At 42.5% G+C, this 16,479-nt stretch overlaps 1 protein-coding gene across 1 annotated transcript in view; it reads right to left on the bottom strand.

The window, feature by feature from the left end:
• Window positions 1-12,886, bottom strand: part of csnk1e (casein kinase 1 epsilon) — a 76,517-nt gene extending 63,631 nt beyond the window's left edge. The window contains exon 1 of the mRNA XM_003227149.4: window positions 12,585-12,886. The gene's annotated coding sequence lies outside the window, so the exon portion shown is untranslated. The remainder of the gene's footprint in view (window positions 1-12,584) is intronic.
• Window positions 12,887-16,479: the final 3,593 nt, after the last annotated feature.

Raw genomic sequence — 16,479 nt, 5'->3', positions numbered from 1 at the left:
GAAGGGACTCAGGGCGGCTTACATGGGGCCATGCCTGGACACAACAGCACAAAATCAAAACAAGAACAATAAACAAATCAGCCAACAATAAAACATCAACATGGATAAAACAATTATAAATACAGTAGAGTCTCACTTATCCAAGCTAAACGGGCCGGGAGAAGCTTGGATAAGCGAATATCTTGGATAATAAGGAGGGCTTAAGGAAAAGCCTATTCAACATCAAATTAGGTTATGATTTTACAAATTAAGCACCAAAACATCATGTTATAGAACAAATTTGACAGAAAAAGTAGTTCAATACGCAGTAATGTTATGTTGTAATTACTGTATTTACAAATTTAGCACCAAAATACCATGTTATATTGAAAACATTGACTACAAAAATGGCTTGGATTATCCAGAAGCTTGGATAAGCGAGGCTTGGATAAGTGAGACTCTACTGTAATATGATGATGATGATGATGATGATTATTATTATTATTATTAGTGGTTTTTTATATATTATAGCTGTATTCTCAATTTGCTTCTGACATGATAAATAATATATATATATATATATATCTCCAAAAAGTACAGCTTGATTTTGTCATTTTATATAAGGGATGCCATTGCACTAAGTCATTGTATATACTGGGACTTGAGTATTCATGGATTTTGGTATGCATCGGGGGGTCCTGGAGCTAAACCCCAGTGGATACCAAGGGTCCACTGTATTGCTTTCAATGCACGATAGCTAGCTTATTGGTTAATATTTTAGGGTACAGAAATGTATTCTCTGGCCCTCCATACAGGACCAAGCCCCTCCCCCCCCTTCACTGTGATACTGTTGCGCTGTGGCTTCCCAGTTTGGATAGAAGTTTTTCCTATTCTATAATGTCAAATCACTCTCATAAGGCTGAGTAGCAGCAAGGGCTCTGAGCTCAAGTATGCTGTTATTTTTAGCCCCTCTCACCAGTGGAATGTAGGCCTTGAGAACTTTTCTGTAATTGAGTCTGGCCCTCAAGCTGCAAGAGGTTCGCCATTCCTGTATTACTTATTTGCTTGATTCAAATACTTGTTTATTTCCTTTCCCATCCTTCAGAGTTGCTTGCCTCAAATAAACAAACATTGGTTTTTAAAAACAAAAATAAACCATAATCATATTAAACATTATCACTAAAAATACTTGCCACTGCAAAGCAACTTCTCAATTCAAAGCCCAGGAAAGAGTTAGTATGTTGAAGGTGCATCTACACCAGTGGTTCCCAACTTGTTGGCCGTGGGCCGCGAAACCTAAAAGGGTCTGCGAGACATGCGGGGAAAATCAGCTCTAGATTATTAAATGTGGTTTTCTGTGGGTGAGCAGATGGTGACTACTGGGTGGCATATGTTCTATATCAGAAACTAGAGTCGATGTGGTCTATTCAATGCAGTTTTCTGAATTAGCACCCCAAATAACCAAACTGAATTTAAAGTTGACCAAAAAATGATTCATAACCCTTTCAATATTAATGTTGGAGAGTGGTCCCACGTCAGAATAATCCCTAGTCAAGTAGTCCCTGGTCAAAAAAAGGTTGGGAACCACTGATCTACACTATAGAATTAATAATATAATAATAATAACTTTATTCTTATACCCTGCCCCATCTCCCCAAAGGGACTCGGGGCGGCTTACATGGGGCCATGCCTAGACACAACAATATAAAAATAAACAAAGCAATAAAACAATCAATCAACAATAAAACAATAGTAATTGATAAAAACAATCATAAAAGGTCAACATATTAATAAGGTGTTAAAAACATGAATTGAGTTCACGAATCAGGGCCAAAGTGCAAAATATGTCAAAATCATTGGGGACGGGTAGTTGCCCAGCTGACATAGTCGTTAAAAGTGCAAGTAAATGTAATACTGAGAATTAATGCAGTTTGGCACAGCTTTAACTGCCATGGCTCGATGCTATGGAATCATAGTGAGGAATCAGCACTCTTTGGCTGAAAAGACTCAAGACCTTGTAAAACTACACGTCCCAGGATTCCATAGCATTGAGCCTTGGCAGTTAATGTGGCATCAAACTGCATTGATTTTGCAGTGTAGATGTACCCTTGCATTTCCTTTGAAAAGCCAAGAGTGTTAACTGTTTTAACTCTATTTCTGGAGATGGCTGTGCAACCTTGGAGCAATCCCAGTGAAATCCTGGCCATCCAAATATCCAAAATCATACAGAACTAAATTTTTTTAAAATCAACTGGAAAGTTCTAAATTCCCAACTACTCTTCTTGGGGGATGAATTTATGGATTTGTTTTATGCTCCTTTATCAAGAAAAGTGTGCCAAAGCAATGTTCAAAACACCAAAAGCTTTTTAAAAAAAGCAAATCATAGCCATTTGTCAGTACAAAACAACTGAAACAGTTTAGTAATTCACAATGAAGCAAAGCTGGTGCGGTTAACACAGGCGGCTAAGCAAAATTTGTCAAGATAATTGTTTAAAGCTACAGTAAAAATTGAAAACATTGGCTTGTCTCCAAATAGGTAACGAATAAAGACAGAGCTGCATTAGTCTTCCCTGAAAGAGCATTTTGTGTTTCTGATGTTACAATAAGAAAAAAAATGGTTTCATGAATTTGATCTTGGGAGTAACAAGAGTGGAAGTCACCTATAAGAAACTATCTTCAATGCATTTCTTCTTTTTCCCCCTCCAGTATTTTTTTTTATCATGTCGGAAGCGCCTTGAGAACATACTGCAAGTTGCTTCTGGTTTGAGATAATTGGCTGTCTACAGAGACGTTGCCTAGGGGGTGCCTGGATGTGTTAGCATCCTGCCGGGAGGCTTCTCTCAGGTCCCCGCAAGCTAGAGCTGACAGACAGGAGCTCGCCCTGTTTCGCAGATTCGAACTGGCAACCTTTAGATCAACAACCCCACCTTCAAGTCACCAGTCCAGCCGGCACAAGGGTTTACCCACTGCGCCACCGCACATCTCAAAACCAACAAAACAAGTGAAGTATGCTGTGAAAATTTGTAAGTAAAGTCAATTAAATTACCAAGTTTCCTCTTTAAACATTAGCTACAAAGGGGATTTTAAGCAATATTTTGAGAGAGTTTTTCCTTCATGTTTTATGCGGTTCTTTTCAAGTATTGGGAAAGCAATAAAGAGTACACAACCATTGAAAAGTACTAGCAGTTTTAAAGGTCAGCATTAATTGTATTAAAATTACATTTGGGGGTTTTGTAAGAAGTTCTATAAAATTGCTTAAAAAAAAAAAGACCAGTAGTTATGCTAGCTTGGGCATTCTAGGAAGTGCAGTCGAAAAAAGTAAATTTGCCAAACTCTGAATCAAACCCTCATGTTTAGAGAAGCACTTGACCTCACAATAAAAGAATGTGAGAGAAGAACAAACCTATAGGTTGAAGTCCTATAGAGAAATTTGGCTGTTTCTTTAATTTTGACAGCTGTCTTTAAAACTGTTTGAATTGTTGGTTTATAGCAGGCATGGGCAAACTTGGGCCTTCCCTCCAGGTGTTTTGGACTTCAACTCCCATCATTCCTAACAGCCTCAGGCCCTTTCCTTTTCCCCCTCAGGCACTTAAGTGGCTGAGGGGGAAAAGGAAGGGGCCTGAGGCTGTTAGGAATGGTGGGAGTTGAAGTCCAAAACACCTGGAAGGCAGGCCCAAGTTTGCCTATGCCTGGTTTACAGTGTTAATCTTGTGAATACAGATTGCTCCATGCAATTTAGTCTAGTAGCTGCTGCTGGTGCTGGTATGGTGTAGTGGTTTGAGCACTGTATTATGTCTTTATAGACTATGGTTCGAACCCGTTTGGCTATGGTAACCCAGTTTATAATGCAGTTTCAGAATGAAGGTTAACTAACTGTGGTGAACTGGATTATATGAATCTACTCTACCGTATAAACCGGTTCAATGCAATTCGAAATGGCATTATATGGCAGTGTAGATCCAGCCCTACTGGGTGACACTGGGCAAATGACACTCTTTCAGGCTCCATCTACAGTTCCATATAAAATCCAGATTATCTGCTTTGAGTTGAATTATATGGTAGTGCAGGAGCCCCCGGTGGAGCAGCGGATTAAACCGCTGAGCTGCTGAACTTGCTGACCGAAAGGTCGGCAGTTCTAATCCTGCGGGTGAGCTCCCGCTGTTAGCCCCAGCTTCTGCCAAACTAGCAGTTTGAAAACATGCAAATGTGAGTAGATCAATAGGCACTGCTTCGGCGAGAAGGTAACAGCACTCCATGCAGTCATGCCGGCCACATGACCTTGGAGGTGTCTACGGACAATCAGGGCCGGCCGGAGATAATTTAAAATATTAAGCGGGGGTGGGGAAAAGCACCCCCCCGCCGGCGCTGCGTGAGGCGTGGCCATGTGCCGCGGGAGGCACATGGCCACGCCTCCCACGGCACCGGCGGGCCCCGCCTCCTGCGCCCTGGCCCCGCCTCCTGCACTGCTCGCCCTGACCCCGCCTCTCACGCAGCGTCAGGGCGAGTAGCGCGGGAGGCGATCGCGGCCTGGAGGGACCTCCGCTGCAGTCTGGCCAGCTGGAAAAGGCCAGACGGGCGAGGGTGAGTAGCACGGGAGGCGGGGCCAACCCTGGCCCTGCCTCCCGTGCTACTCGCCCTGACCCCGCCTCCCACGCTGCATGAGAGGTGGGGCCAGGGCACGCTGGGTGGGAGGTGGGGCACCGCCTTGACGGTGCCCTGCCTCCCACCCAGTGCGCCCGGGCCTGGCTGGCCTTGCCCGGCCGGCAGCGGCCATGTGGAGCTCGCTTGTCACCGAACAGGCCTTCCTGTTCACCGGCGAGCGAGCCCATGGTCCCCGCTGGGGGGGGGGAAGCCTGACGGCACCCCCCCCGGGGACCTGCGCCCGTGGCGGCCGCCTCACGTGGCCTCCATGGTGGGGCCGGCCCTGCGGACAATGCCGGCTCTTCACCTTAAAAATGGAGATGAGCATCAACTCCCAGAGTCAGACACGACTAGACTTAATGTTAGGGAAAAACTTTTACCTTTGTATGTTAGTGCAGACTCATATAATCCAGTTCAAGGCAGATAATCTGGATTACATGGCAGTGTAGATCCATCTTCAGGCCCCATCTACACTGCCATATAATGCAGTTTCAAAGTGCATTACATGGTCAATGTAGACTTATAATGCAGTTCAGTGGAGTTCAAAAGACCACTTTGAGGCTGGCTCTACACTGCCATATAACCAAGTTTCAGAATGCGGATTAACTACTTTGAACTGAATTGTTTATGTCAACGCTACGATATAATCCAGTTCAGTGCAGTCAATCTCATTCTGAAACTGGATTATATGGCAGATTCCACATGAACATCAGGAAGAACTTCCTCACTGTGAGAGCTGTTCGGCAGTGGAACTCTCTCCCCCGGACTGTGGTGGAGGCTCCTTCTTTGGAGGCTTTTAAACAGAGGCTGGATGGCCATCTGTCGGGGGTGCTTTGAATGCGATTTCCTGCTTCTTGGCAGGGGGTTGGACTGGATGGCCCATGAGGTCTCTTCCAACTCTACTATTCTATGATTCTATGATTCTATGATTCAGTGTAGATGGAGTCTGAGTCTCTTTACGAGTAAAATGGTATGTACATAAATGTAATAATATAATAGCAATAATAATACATTGACCACATAATGGCATTTCAAATTGCATTATATGGCAGTGTAGATGGGGTCTCAGAGGAAGGCAATGTCAAACTCACTCTGCACAAAGCTTGCCAACAAAACTTTGTGATAGGAACACCATAAGTTGGAAATGACTTGAAGGCACAAAACAGCAAACAGCAAGCTTCCTTGAGTTCACACTGGAAATATGGTGTGATAGAAGTTGTTAGAAACAAAAAACAGAAAGAAGGTGCTGGAAAAGATTAATCCTTTGTCTCAAAATGATCAAACAAGGCTGCTCTTCATATGCTCTCTGATCTCAGGAGCTTCAGGCCACCAGTTGCCTGCTATTCTCCGGAGGACTGGGCTGTTATTCCTTAGCGAGAGCCTTTTCTTTTCTTTTGGATTCAAAGCTCAGACTCAGCCACAGGGCCAAGACAGGCTTTGCCAGCAGGCAGAATGTCTCGGGCATAAGATGCAGAGGTTAGCTGTTCCTCCCGAGTATCAGCCTTTCCCCTTTGCATGAGTACAAAGCTGTGCCTGACTTTATACCTCTTGAACTGGTTTGCAGCTCTCAGGTATTGTGCAAAATGCTGCCCCATTTTCAGTATAGAAGTAAGATTCAACTGGAAATCCAGTCAGCTTCTCTATATGGGCAAGCTACCAAGAGGGATCATCTCACCTCTGCAGGGGTCTACCTTATACCATGCAGCTGTGGACACGTCTACACAGGGACCACCAAATGCAGTAGCATTGCCCAAACACGACTCAAGGAACATGAAAGGCACTGCAGACTAACTCAACCAGAGAAGTCAGTCATAACAGCAGAGCACTTAATGAACCAACCTGGACACAGTATATTATTTGAGAACACAGAAATGCTAGACCACTCTAACAACTACCATGTCAGACTACACAGAGAAGCCATTGAAATCCACAAGCATGCGGACAATTCCAACAGAAAGGAGGAAACCATGACAATGAACAAAATTTGGCTGCCAGTATTAAAAAACGCTAAAATCAGGACAGTAAAAAAAAGAGCAACATTCAGAAAACAGGAGAATTCCAGGCATGAAAAAATCAGGGCCAGCTAACCCCTCTCAACAAAGGATTCCCCCAGGCAGAAAGCAGGCAGGGCTTGAAGCTGCAAGGCCATTCAATGCTAATCAAGGTGGCCAATTGCAACATTCACGCCTGCCTCAAACAGACATTCCATAGATATATAAACCTCACTTGCCTAGTTTCCAACAAACCTCACAATGTTTGAGGGTGCTGCTGTACATTTGTGTGAAACGTCAGAATAGAATGCTTCTGGAACATGGCCATACAGCCCAGAAAATTCACAGCAACCAACCATTTTGTCCTTTGCTTTAGACAGTAAACTGTACTGGACACACATACATATGCCCAGCAGCTCTTTCATACTATTGAATTATAGCACTATAATTTCCATTTTAACTGCAATGGCTACATCCTATGAAATACTGGGATTTTCAGTTTGGTGAGATATTAGAGCTCTCTGGCTGATAAAACTCAATCCTCTGCAAATCTCAGGATTCCACTAGATGGAAACACTAGATGGTCAATAAAATGTAATTATGTTAATACAATAATGGAGTATGAAAGAGCCTCAGGTTTCTTCCTGAGAGGATTTTAAGAATGAGTAAACATATATGTGGAAACTCACTAGGTTCCATGCAAAAGATAACTCAGAAGTAGCAACCATGTTCCCCAAATGAAGTCAGAATTTGGTGACTAGGCCCAAACTTGCACTCAAACATTCCGTGTATCAGCCTAAATGTAAATGCCAAATTTGGTTAAAGTTGGTTCATAAAACAAATGGAACAAAAAAAAAAAGATGCAGAAGTCCAAGGTGTGTGCAAAGGAGGTATTCAAAGCAGTAGAGGGATCAGCTCCTAATCCTTACTATAATCTTGGTGCCTATCCCATTAGGTAACACAACATTTGGTGACTTTGTGATTGAGCACATGGAATAATATAGCAAAACAGTCAGATACTTTAAATTGCATATACACATATGAATATATCATGAGCTATTATGAGCTATTCCTAGTTACTTACCTAAGTAATGCCTAGTCCCACTAATGATCCCATATGAATCACTGATCATTAATAGACACATTCACAAGACCAGCAAAATTGCTGCTGCTTCTGGGTTTTTTTTTAAGGACATCCTCAACATTTATATTTGATGAGTAGAGAGGATGGATGGAAGATGTTAACTGCTGACAGCAGAAGGTGGAGGATCAGTAGACCAAACGAGAACAAAGGAAATGGGCAGAAAATTAAAAATGGAGGCAACCTTTGGCAGAAGTGCATAAGTCGGAGGACAGAACAAATCAAGCTAATAATTAAATAGTTTTTATAGACAGAAGGAAACAGCAAGTGAAATAAGATAGAACACTAGTGTCAACTCATGGGCTGAATCCGGCCTGTCATGTTATTTTTTGTGGCCCTTCAGATGGTGAACTACAACTACTATATTCTTCATCATTAGATATAATGACTAGAGCTGATAGGAGTTGTGATATAGTAACATCTGGACATTTGTTCTCTCTAGTCAGGATAGTGAGGTTTGAAGATACAAGGCATATGGATATGATGTCAGACTTTAAAATGTCCTTTAACCTTTCCTCAATCTCAGAGCCACAGGTGCTGTTGGGTTGCTATTCCCATTATCCCCAGTCCACCTAGCGGATAATCAAAAGTGATGGAAGTTGTCATTCAGTAACATCTGGGGACCCAAACTGAATAAAAACTCAAGAGCACTGAACACTATGTAAAACAATATAGTTGGCTCTCTTTTTTGTGCCAGGAGCAACTTGAGAAACTGCAAGTCGCTTCTGGTGTGAGAGAATTGGCCGTCTGCAAGGACATTGCCCAGGAGACTCCCGGATGTTTTGATGTTTTACCATCCTTGTGGGAGGTTTCTCTCATGTCCTCACACGAGGAATTGGAGCTGACAGAGGGAGCTCATCCACACTATCCCCAGGTTGGATTCAAACTGACAACGTTCAGGTCAGCAACCCAACGTTCAAGTCAGCAGTTCTACTGGCAAGAGGGTTTAACCCACTGCACCAATGGGGGCTCCAGTTGGCCCTCAATATTCAAATATTCTCTGTCCATAGATTCAATGGCCATTTGAAGGCAACCATGACTGACATAGGCTTCAGTGAAAAAGAGTTTGAAACCCTTGAGATAGACTGAGAGACAAGAGGGAGGAAGTCATTGGAGAAACTGGAAGGATTAGGGCAGTGATTCTCAACCTGTGGGTCCCCAGGTGTTTTGGCCTACAACTCCCAGAAATCCCAGCAAGTTTAACAGCTGTTAGGGTTTCTGGGAATTGAAGGCCAAAACATCTGGGGACCCATAGGTTGGGAACCACTAGATTAGGGGATACTGTATATCTTCCAACTAGAATGAGAATACTGATGTTTAGTAACGTTCCCAGATCTTAAAACCTGGCCTTATTTCTCCAGACCTCATGGCATGAGGAAGAAACTCCAATGGAAAGCAATGCCCTGAAAAAAATGCTGATAAAGTGGGATAACCACTGTAGGCTCTCCGGAGATCTTTTATCATTTTCTCTGTTCTTTCTCTCCTTTGTTAGATTAATGGTAGGGTTTTTTAATGACATATTCTGAACAATTGTGGCCGGTGTTTAAATGTGTCATGCTTAATGACATCACCGCACTCTGCTTCCTGTGTATCATCCCTTATGCTTAGGTTTGGGATGTGAACACTCAGAGCATGGATGCTCCTGGCCTGACAACCCTATTCCATAGTTATTTCAGCCCCACGGTTGCTCATCTATCCCATGGATGGTGAGTAATAAGGCAGAGTATGGGAGGGATCTTTCAACATTAATACAGGCTTTATGGAATTCCGTTTCAAAAATACCTTAATGAATAAGAACAACACTAATCTTAATGTAATTAGTAATGTATACTAGTTATTTTTAAAAGTAGTTTTAAAAATATTTTTTGCCATGGATTTATAAAGTGAAATGCTGTTTTCTCTTAAATGGCAGAGGACTGACACAAAAACTGGGTTGCTGTGAGTTTTTTCGGACTGTATGGCCATGTTCTAGTAGCATTCTTTCCTGACGTTTTGCCTGTGGCAAGGAAATAATGCTACCGAAACATGGCCATACAACCTGCAAAAGTCACAGCAACCTAGTGATTCCGGCCATGAAAGCCTTCGACAACACATTGAACACAAAAACAATTTCTGTAATCTTGAGTTTGACCTGTTATTCCTTCCCTACCCTTTCAAAAAATCAGATTTTTTACACTATAAGAAAATATTAAATAATTGGTGGAAAGATAGAAGAAGATAACAATTGGGAGCCTTCAAAAGGGGCTGGATAAGTCATAGTGATTCCACATTAAACATCAAAGTTTTGATTTTATTTATATGTTTTGGATGCATTTTTATGTTTTAGCTGTGTGTGTGTGTGTATATACAGAAAAATAGATAATTAACTATATTTAGCTGCTTTGAATAACATTGTTTGGCAGAAATCACAAATACATCAATAAATATGTCAAGGAAAGTACTGACTTTATCAGAAACCTTCTAAATATTAGAAATGTTATCAAGAGGAAAAAGCTTGTCTTAGATTCAATCAAAAAGAAATTATAAGAACAGTGAATCTGAAGACTGCTTATTGGAGTTTCGTTTTAATAACCAGCCTCAAATAGCTGTAGCAAAGATATTACCCTTATTTACCCGAGCCCGATGCACAATGGAATCTAATGCGCACCTCAATTTTCAAAACCATGAAACCAATAAAATTATTTGCTGCCAAATGTCCTGCTTAGCAGCAAAAAGCACACTCTTTGTAATTTGCCCCCCAAAAGGTATGAATTGCAGTTGCTGCCTACTTAGAATTCCTACTTTAAAAACAAAAGTGTTAGAGCACCAAAGCTTCCAGGAATGGAAAACCTTGGCTGCATCTATGCTGCAGAATGAATCCACTTTAATTGGCTTGGTTCAATGCTATGGAATCCTAGGTGTTGTAGTTTTACAAGGTCTTGAGCCTTCTCTGCCAAAGAATGCTGATGCCTCACCAAACTGGAGCCCCCAGATGGCGTAGTGGACTAAGTGACTTGAAGGTTGGGTTGCTGACCTGAAAGCTGCCAGGTTCGAATCCAACCCGGGGAGAGTGCGGATAAGCTCCCTCTAGCAGCACCAGCTCCATGCAGAGACATGAGAGAAGCCTCCCACAAGGATGGTAAAAACATCAAAACATCTGGGCGTCCCCTGGGCAACGTCCTTGCAGATGGCCAATTCTCTCACTCCAGAAGCGACTCAAGTTGCTCCTGACACGAACCCCCCCCCCCACCACCACCACCAAACTACATGTTGCAAGTCGCTTCTGGATCACAACCAGACCCAGTGAAGACATCTGCCCTTGCGCTTTGCTACTCTGCTGCTGAATACACATGCCCAGTGTGGAATACATCTGACCACGTTAAAACAGTGGATGTGGCTCTTAATGAGACATGCCGCATTATCACAGGATGTCTATGCCCCACACTGCTGGAGAAATTATACTGTTTAGTCGGCATTGCACCACCTGACATCCGCCGGGAAGTAGCAGCCAGCAATGAAAGGACCAAGGCAGTGACATCTCCAGACCATTCTCTGTTCAGATATCAGCCAGCAAGCCAACGCCTTAAATCAAGAAATAGTTTTCTAAGATCTACAGAGATACTCGCAGGAACACCCCAGCAAGCAAGAGTCCAAAAGTGGCAGGCTAAAACCCAGAACCTCAATCCATGGTTGATACCAAATTAGGAACTCCTTCCTGGACACACAGAAGACTGGGTGAATTGGAATGTGCTGAACAGACTGCGCTCTGGCATCATGAGATGCAGAGCTGACCTTAAGAAATGGGGCTACAAAGTGAAGTCCACGACATGCAAGTGTGGAGAAGAGCAAACCACAGACCACCCACTACAATGCAGCCTGAGCCCTGCCACATGCACAGTGGAGGACCTTCTTATAGCAACACCAGAGGCACTCCAAGTGTTAAACTGCTGGTCAAAGGACATTTAGTATAATGCCAAGGTTTTTAAAAACTTTGTTTGTGTTTTCAAATACATTACAACTTGTACCCTCGGTTCACTTCAGACTCGATAAATAAATACCAAACTACAAATCCCAGGATTGCATAGCATTGAGCCATGGCAATTAAATTAGAAATGATACCTCAAAAAGGAACTCCAGATACTCCTGAAGCAGCTTCCCCTTTTGCTTTGGCTCAGCACTAAGTTTACCGTATTACACGAATCTAACACGCAACCTAATCTTGGTGAGGTAATTTAACCAAAAAAGGTGAGCATTAAATAAGGTAACAGAAATCAAGTCATCATGTTTGCTTGTTTTTAAATAGGGCAAAAATGTAAATCTACTCATTATACTACATTTTTAATATTGATAGTGTTTCTCGTAGTTAGAGCAGACCCATTGAATCAATTGTTTAAATTACAAATTGACACATAAACAAAATTCCACTGAGTCAATGAATCTACTCTTAGAGTAATAAAACGACTGAGGCTATAGTTAACAGCTGTTACAATACTGGTCTTACTTGTTTACAACCCTCCTAATACATTAAAAGTAATATTGCTATTTCAAATGTGTTACTTCCGATGTCGAGGCAAAGGATGTTCATTGTACTGTAAACATCTAGTGTGAAAGGACCTTATGCCAGCAAAAAGGAGGTTCTACTCTCTAAGTAGCCAATAATCGATGCATACATTTCCTAGGTAGCAAGTGCAAATAAGTGAATGCATATTTTACAAAATATTACAGTTAATGTCCCATTTCCTTCCACACTATGTATAGTCGTAGGTTCATGACTAAGTTGATCAAGACAAACTAACTCTGTTATCCAGAAAATGTCCTCAGCTTCTTTCCATGCTAACCCCATTTCATGATACCTTTGTCCAGGGTTTTGTCCTCCACAAAGGCGGCTTTGGGATTCGGCACTCTTCTGTGTATTCCTCACAGGCCACAAAAAAGCACCGTATCAAGCAAATGGCAAAGTACAACAGCTTGAGGTTGAAAGCGTGGTGTCATAGAGGCTGCATTTACTTCATCAGCAGTTTAAACCTCATCATTTGGACCAAATCACTCCTCATTTGTGAAGATCTGTTAAAGGGGCCTTATTTCTGAAGATATGAGTTTTTCCATCATGGGGATTGTGACACCTTTAGTTCCAAGGACTTTAGACGGAGCAACGGTTTCTTCTATTCCAGACTCTTCAAATCCTGGGCTATCTCTGTGGACAGAGCTCACAGACACCCTCCCCATCCAGGCTCCAAGTCACAATCACAATCCCTATAGCAACTGTGGTATCTGCTGAATTTGTGCACACATTGGTTAGCTAACACTCACTGGATTTCTTCTTCGAGGCTGGTCTCTTAGGTTAACGGATTCACCTTCCACTTTACCTTTGACTTGCAACACATATATTGTCTGTTGTGTGAAGGCTTGCCTTTTTTGTCCTAGACTCCATGTTTTCCTCTATGGAGAAATGCACTGAATTGTTTTATAGTTCTGGCCTCCAGAATGTCACAGTGATGAATCCTAGCACTTTAGTCAGGCAGAGCTATGTGGACTCCTCTGTTTATAACCTCAATCCCAAATATTTTTCAAAGTGAAATGACAAATAAAACCATCCAGCTGCCAGTTCTCTTTAGGTCTGCAAGCCACACACCATACTAAAACAATCCTGCTGTCAGCAGTCCATCAACCCTCCTCCATAAGTCCAACCTGGTGGGTCTAGAAGTATCATTTGATCTAGACTTGGGGATCTCATAATTTCAAAATACAGGCAGTCTCCAAGTTATGAACAAGATAGGTGCTGTAGGTTTGTTCTTGAATTGAACTTGTAAGTCAAAGCAGGTACAATTTTAAAGTGTAACTACAGCCGTATCTACATCTATCTCCATCCAGTGGAGGCTCCTTCTTTGGAGGCTTTTAAGCAGAGGCTGGATGGCCATCTGTCAGGGGTGCTTTGAATGTCATTTTCCTGCTTCTTGGTAGGGGGTTGGACTGGATGGCCCGTAAGAGCTCTTCCAACTCTATGATTCTATGATTCTATCTCCATCTCCATCCACACACACACACATATATATCTATACACATAATAAAAGTAAAAAATATGTATGTGCATATGTGGCAGGGATGTCTACAGACAGCCTCCCACCTCCACAAACAGCTATAGCTCCCACTGAGCAGGAGATACCAATGGCCCTCCCTCCAAAGAACATTGCAGGTTATTGTCAGCGCCATGAATATGTAGCCCAAACCCTGCCAGGGTTCTCCACAAACACCTTTCTGCCCCCTACCCAAGTGAAGGCGGGGACAATTTCATCCTAGATGTTCTGTTTTTCCTCCAGAATGGACATCCCAGGGTTCCTTAATTTGCATGACCCCACCCACTGCATCTCCCATAACCCTTTCCTACCCTTTCCTATGACACACAGTTTATAGAGGAATTGATCAGCAACTGAACAAGAGGTTTAGGGAGAATTCGCCATGATTTACAGGAGTTGTAATTGACCTTCATCTAGAAAGCACTGTGAACCCAACCAACAAAGCATCTGGACCACAATGCGACGGATGATGGGACTTGCAGTACCTTCACTGATATGGAGACCCCACCAACAATGGACTGGGACCAAACTTGGCACAGAGAAGCCCCATGACCAACTGAACATACTGCAGGGATTAGTGGGAATTGACCTTCATTTTGGGAGTTGTAGTTCATCCTTATCCAGAGAGCCCTGAACCCAGCCGACGACAGATCAGAACCAAACATGCCACACAGACCCAACATGGCCAACTGCAAAAACTGTTAAGGTTTGGGGGTGATTGCCCTGAGAATCTGGGAGTGGTGGTTCACCCCTATCCAGATCAACCAACGACAGATCTGGACCAAACTTAACTGATATTACCTAACATCCCAAAACAAATAATGCCTTCTAATAGCCCAGGCACCGCTGCCTCCCCAACCTTGTAATACACACATACATCTTTGGATAACAGGAAAGGATTAAGACCCCTGTGGTGTTTGTTTTGCTGTCTGTGCCCCTGTTCAGAAGATCTCATCTCACTTTATGTCCCTGTGAGAATTGCATTCTGAAAAAAAATAGCTTGTTGTGGAAGCAAGGATTGGTAAGAAAGCTTCAGTGGAGACATGTTTTACCCATGAGAACCCTTTCAGGACTATCTCTAATTTCTCTTTTATGGTGCTCTTCTGGACTTTTTCAATATCAGGGCAGGAAAATGGTGTTTGTGGTGACAAGGTGCTGCTAACTACCTGAGGAGGCCGTGGCACTTTCCAATCTCCGCAGAATGACCCTTACCTTCTCCATAATTCATATCAACATCCATAATGTCCCAAAACCTGACCGACTTATACATGAAGCCAACTTATATGCAAATATATACCATATTTAATTCCACATGCTAAATGCCCAAGAACCATCTCTTCTGAGTTTTAGAAGGATATTGTCAGAAACCCTAGAAAATTACCTTGCATTTCCATACATGTCTAGAACGCATAGTTCCTGTGTGAAAAGCATTAATCTCTCCGGATGTTCTTGGATATGAATTAATTTATAGCAGTTCTAGCCAGAATAGCCAATGGTGAAGAATGATGGGAATTACATTCCCAAACATCTGGAAAGCGACATGATTTCCAGTTCTGCCCCATTTCATACATGTTATGAAGCTGGGAAACAAAATAGAAAAATAGAGAAGAGGAACTGGAGATCTCCAGGGCTGTCCTATAAGAACATATCCACACTGACTGGAAAGAGATACCATATATACTTGAGTATAAGCCAATCTGAATATAAGCTGAGGCACCTAATTTTACCACAAAAACCCGGGAAAACTTATTGACTTGAGTATAAGATGAGGGTGAGAAATGCAGCAGCTACTGGTAAATTTCAAACATAAAAATAAAAATAGATACCAATAAAATTGCATTAGTTACGGCATCAGTAGGTTAAATGTTTTTGAATATTTACATAAAACAGTAATTTAAGATAAGACTGTCCAATTCTGATTACCGTATGTACTCAAGTATAAACCTATCTGAATATAAGCTGGCCAGGACCTTCACTCGAGTATAAGCGGAGGAGGTCTTTTTCAACCCTAAAAAGGGCTGAACACTCAGCTTATACTCAAGTATATATGGTCGGTTGATCCTCTGTTTTCTTTTCTACCTGAACTCCCTAACTTGCTACCTTGAGGAAGCTTCTTTAAAGAAGCTCCACAATAATGTCACTGTTGGTAGACCTTCAGCCTAGGTATCCTTTCTTGCCAGCAAGTTAGGAATTGTGGGGATGACAATGATGTCATCCATCATAAGAAGAAATGTTTGTAATTTTTGTACTTCAAAGCTCTGGGAAGGTGGCAGAATAGAGAAGGCTTACATATACATTATCCATATCCATTACCTTAATACTGAACCTACAATAGTACAGAAGAATCAGCTGCTTGCCCCCAAAATGCCATACTACAGTGGGGGGCAGAAAGAGGAATAGATCCTCCATGTCTTTGGCCTGCCAGTCTGTGATTGTTCACCCCACAGCCTCCTTCTTCTCCACCTCTCCTTTCCCTTTGCCCTCAATGGGCAAAGATGATTACGGCACTAACCCCATCAGTTTAAGCCTTGATCCACCAGGCTGTGAGTTAGCGTGGACTAGAAATAGCAGCCAACCCAGCTGTAGCAATGAGCAGGGAGATTTCACGGCATTTTCATTGTGAGCGTATGTGGCAAATCCCATTGGCACTCTACAGCGCGTGGATCAAATCCTG

The sequence above is a fragment of the Anolis carolinensis genome, chromosome 5 (genome assembly GCF_035594765.1).
Source record: "Anolis carolinensis isolate JA03-04 chromosome 5, rAnoCar3.1.pri, whole genome shotgun sequence".
Lineage (NCBI taxonomy): Eukaryota > Metazoa > Chordata > Lepidosauria > Squamata > Dactyloidae > Anolis > Anolis carolinensis.
The sequence above is the reverse complement of the archived record's forward strand: the minus strand, read 5'-3'. Positions and strand labels throughout refer to the sequence as shown.